Genomic DNA, 5,536 nt, shown 5'->3' with positions numbered 1-5,536 from the left:
CCACAGTATTCCGTGGTGTATATACACCACATTTTCTTTATCCAATCTGTCACTTATGGGCATTTAGTTGATTCTGTATCTTTGCTATTGTGAATAGTACTGCAATAAACGTTCACATGTATATCTTCATGGTAGAATTACGTATCCTTCTGGGAATATACCTAGAAATGGGACTGTTGGGTTGAATTGTAATTCTAGTTTTAGTGCTTTGAACAATCATCACACTGCTTTCCACAATGGTTGAACTAATTTGCACTCCTACCAATAGTGTATGTGTTTTCCCTTTTCTCCCCGACCTTACCAGCATGTACTATTTTTGACTTTTTAATCATAACCATTCTGACTAACGTCAGATGGTATCTCATTGTGGTTTTCATTTGCATTTACCTAATGATCAGTAATATTAAGCTATTTTTCAGATGCTTGTTCACTTGTATGTCTTCATTTGAAAATTGTCTGTTCATGCCCTTTGCCCAATTTTTAATGTGTTTCTTTTTCTTGTAAATTTGTTTAAGTTCCATATAGATGCTTGATATTAGACATTTGTTGGATGCATAGTTTGCAAAAATTTTCTCCCATTCTGTAGGTTGTCTGTTTACATTGCTGTTTTCTTTTGCTACACAGAAGCTCTTAGTCACCATATGTCAATTCTGCTTTTGCTGAATTGCTTTTGGCATCATCGTTATGAAATCTTTGCACAATCCCATGTACAGAATGGTATTGCCTAGATTGCCCTCCAGGGTTTTTATAGTTTAAGGTTTTATATTTAAGTATTTTATCTATTTTGAGTTGATTTTTGTATATGGTGTAAGGAAATGTTCCAATTTCAATCTTTTGCATATTACCTGCCAGTTATCTCAGCACCATTTATTGAATAGGAAATTCTTTCTCAATTGCTTATTTTTGTCAACCATGTTGAAAATTAGACGGTTGCAGGTGTGTGGCCTTCTCCCTCAGCTTTCTATTCTGTTTCATTGGTCTGTATGTCTGTTTTTGTTCCACTACCATGCTGATTAGGTGACTACATCCATGTAGTATAAGTTGAAGTTGGGTAACACGATGCTTCCAGTTGTATTGTTTTGGCTCAGAATTTCTTTGACTATTAGAGCTCTTTTGTGGTTCTATATAAATTTAAAAATAGATTTTTCCGGTTCTGGAAGAATTCATTTTGCGATTTGATAATAATATCATTGAATCAGTAAATTGCTTTGGACATTATGGACATTTTAATGATATTGAACCTGCCTATTCATAAGCATGGAATGTTTTTCCATTTGTTTGTATTATCTCTTATTTCTTTGGGCAGTGTTTTGTAATTATCATTATAGAGAACTTTCACCTTTCTGGTTAATGGTATTCCTAGGTATTTTATTACTTTTTGTGGCAATTATGAATGGACTTGCATTCTTGATTTGGCTCTCGGTTTTGCTGTTCTTGGTGTACAGAAACGCTAGTAATTTTTGTACATTGATTTTGTATCAGGAAACTTTGCTGAAGTTGTTAATCAGCTAAAGGAGCTCTGAGAATGCATCCAGCTTTCGTCCATTTAGTATGATGTTGGCTGTGGATTTGTCATAGATGGCTCTTATTATTAGCTATGTTCCTTCAATATCTAGCTTATTAAGAGTTTTTAACATGAAAATATGCTGAATTATATCAAAAGCTTTTTCAGAATCCGTTGAGATGATTACGTGGTTTTTGTCTTTAGTTCTGTTTATATGATGAATCACATTTATTGATATGTATATGATAAACCAAACTTGTATCACAGGGATGAAGGCTACTTGATCATGGTGTATTCATTTTTTGATGTGCTGCTGGCTTCAGCTTGCAAGTATTTTGTTGAGGACATTTCCATCAATTTTTATCAAGGATATTGGCCTGAAGTTTTCTTTTTTATGTGTCTCTGCCAGGTGTTGGTATCAGCTTGATTCTGATCTCATAAAATGAGTTGGGGAGGAGTCTTTTCTGATCTATTTTTTGTAATGGTTTCAGTGCAAATGATACAAATTCTTCTTTGTATATCTGGTAAAATTCAGTTGTGAATATATCTGTTCCTGGGTTTGCTTTTGTTGGTAGGCTATTTATTATTGATTCAATTTCATAGTTTGTATTAGTCTGTTTCGGAAATCAGTTTCTTCCTTGTTCAGTTTTGGGAGGGTATATGTGTCCAGGAATTAATACATCTCTTTTAGGATTTTTAGTTTCTAGAAAGAGGTGTTTAGAGTAGTTACTAATGGTTATTTTTATTTCTGTGGGTCAGTGGTAACATCCAGTTTGTCATTTCTAGTTGTGTTTATTTGGATTTTCTCTCTTTTATTCTTTATTAGTTTAGCTGGTAGCCTAGCTTATTAATTTTTTCAAAACACCTACTTCTGCATTTGTTTTTTGCATGTTTTTTGTCTGTCTTAGTTTCCTTCAGTTCACCTCTGCATTTTGTTATCTTTGTCTTCTGCTAGCTTTGGGGTTGGTATGCTCTCACTTCTCTAATTCTTTCAGTTGTGATGTTAGGTTGTTAATTTGAGATCTTTCTAACTTTTTGTTGTGGATATTCAGTGCTATAAATTTTGCCCTTAACACTGTGTTACCTGTGTCCTAGAGATTCAGGTATGTTTTATCTTCTTTCTCATTAGTTTCAAAAAACTTGTTCATTTCTGCCTTGAATTCACTATTTATCCAAAAGTTATTCAGGAGCATGTTGTTTAATTTCCATGTAATTGCATGATTTTGAGTCGTATTTTTTCATTCTTGATTTTTCTGCTTTTGCTGCCCTGTAGTTCAAGAGTGTGTTTGGTATAATTTTGATTCTTTTGCATTTGCTGAGGGTTTTTTTTAAAAAAAAAAAAAAAACAACTTTAATTTCTGGGGTACATGTGCAGATCGTGCAGGATTGTTACATAGGTATACGCATACCATGTGTCATCTACATTAGGTATTTCTCTTAATGTTATCTGTCCCCAATCCCCCCTTCCCCTGCTATCCCTCTACCACCTCCCATACCCCCAAGAGCCCCAGTGTGTGATATTCCCCTATGTGTGTCCATGTGTTCTCATTGTTCAACATCCATTTATAAATGAGAACATGCAATGTTTAGTTTTCTGTTCTTGTGTCAGTTTGCTGAGAATGATGGTTTCCAGCTTCATCCATGTCCCTGCAAAGGTCATGAACTCATCCTTTTTATGGCTGCATAGTATTCCATTTCATGTCTGACTTTGTGGTCAGTTTTAGAATATGTGCTAAACAGTTAGAAGATGCATGTATATATATATATATATATATATATATATATATTCTGTTCTTTTGGGGTGGAAAATTATATAAATTTCTATCACGTCTATTTGGTCAAACATTGAGTTTAGGTCATGAACATCTTCTATCACATCTTCTATCACATCTATCATGTCTATTTAGGTTGTGAACATCTTCTATCACGTCTATAAAGTTCTGTCACGTCTATTTGGTCAAACATTGAGTTTAGGTCATGAACATTTTTCAGTGATCTGAAAATGTTCAGTGATCTGCCTGTGGAATGTGGACATCTCCCAATATTATTGTGTCATAGTCTCAGTCTCAGTAGGTCTCTAAGAACTTGCTTTATGAATCTAGGTGCTGTTGTGTTAGTTTCTAATATATATTAATAATTATATTTCTAACTAAGACACATATATATATTAAGGATAGTTAAATCTTCTTGTTGAATTGAACCCTTTACCATTATGTAATATCCTTCTCTGTCTTTTTTGATCTTTGTTAGTTAAAAGATTATTTTGTTAGAAATTGGGATTGAAACCCCTGCTTTTTTCTGTTTTTTTTTTGTTTGTTTGTTTGTTTTTAATTTGCTTTGTAGATTTTCCTCATTCCATTTGAAAGCGTCACATCTTACATGATGTGTCTCTTGAAGACAGCATACTATTGAGTCTTCCTTTTTTATTTAGCTTGCAAATTTGTGCCTTTTATGTGGGTCACTTAGTCCTTTTAAATTTAAGGTTAGTATTGATATATGTGGATTTAATTCTGTCATTGTGGGGCTTTTTTTTTTTTCTTTTTGTGATGGAATCTCACTCTGTTGCCCAGGCTGGAATGCAGTAGTGTGATCTTGGCTTACTACAATCTCTACCTCCCAGGTTTAAGTTATTCTCTTGCCTCAATCTCCTGAGTAGCCAGGATAACAGCTATGTGCTACCTTGCCTGGCTAATTTTTGTCTTTTCAATAGAGATGGGGTTTCATCATGTTGGCCAGGCAGGTCTCAAACACCTATCCTCAAGTGGTACACCCACTCTGGCCTCCCAAAGTGCTGGGATTACAGGCATGAGTCACCATGCCAGGCCAATCGTGGTTATCATGCCAACTTGTTTCTGTGGTTACTTTATACTGTCACAAGTTTATACAATTATGAGTATGTTTGTATTGGCTGGTAACAGTCTTTCCTTTATCTATTTAGGACTACTTTAAAGATATCTTGGAAGGCAGATCTGATAGTAATCAGTAGATTGAGTACAATTAATGGACTTCTTTTCTGTGTGTGTGTTTGTGTGTGTTTTTTTTTTTTAATCCCTCTCCACATGGCTGATGCTTTGTGCAAGGTCTTTATTTGTATCTGACTTCTTGTTTTTGTTTTCGCAGTCGAGTATGTTAGTATGGTATTTTTGGTGTTGAAGCTTTGGGGTGTGATCCAGTAAGTGATGTTCAAGCATAGTGGTCAGGTTGGTAAGTTCTTGCTCAGTTGTATGGTTCCAACTCTCCTATAGATCCTCACAGTTGCAGCTGTGGTCCCTCTTAATGCCCTGAAAGTTTGGGATTCTTTCCCAGTTGAGTGCTGGCTATAGATTATGTCTTGACAGTGCCGGGCTACCCACCAAAGCTGAGAGACTAGGGTAATCTCAGGTTTTGTTTTCTCCCCAACTTGGAGGCAGCAGAAGAAGGGGCATTAGTAGTCACCGTGGCCATGGGTCTTTTGCGTTTCCTGGGGTCTGAACCCTAGACAGATGTTAAGTCAACAATTGCTCAGTGCAGTCAGCCCAGGATGGAAAGTCTATGCTATGGGTCCAAGTAAGTGGTTCACTGCCTGGTGACAAGCAGGGAATGTGGGTGGAACTCATGGGAGATGGACTGAACTCCTTGCCTTGGGTCAACAGCAGCTTGTTGGAGGTGTGGATAAGGCACTTAGGATCTTTGCTCCTTTATTAGTCTGAGGGTTGCAAGGGGCAGTGGCAGAGAGGCTTTCATTTGCCCCTGAGGATAAACCTCTGAGAAATGTGGAGCAGCTATTACTGGGAGTGTTCAGCTTGTGGGGTGGCTTGGCTGCCCTTTTGGTGTGAGCTTGGGCTTCATTTGTTGGGAGCAAGTGATAGAAGGTTTACCAGGAAAAGAGACTGGTCTTCTCTCTGGTAGCTATGGCATGCTGGAAGCTTGGGTGAAGCCCACAGGCTCTTTGTTTCTTCCCAGACCAAGGGCAGGAATAGAACTCTTTCTGTGACAGTGGCAAGGGGCTGTCATATGCCTCTGAGAGCCTCTCCCCAGGGAAACTTTGGGCCA

This window comes from Saimiri boliviensis, chromosome 3, assembly GCF_048565385.1.
Source record: "Saimiri boliviensis isolate mSaiBol1 chromosome 3, mSaiBol1.pri, whole genome shotgun sequence".
NCBI classification, from domain to species: Eukaryota; Metazoa; Chordata; class Mammalia; order Primates; family Cebidae; genus Saimiri; species Saimiri boliviensis.
The sequence above is the reverse complement of the archived record's forward strand: the minus strand, read 5'-3'. Positions refer to the sequence as shown.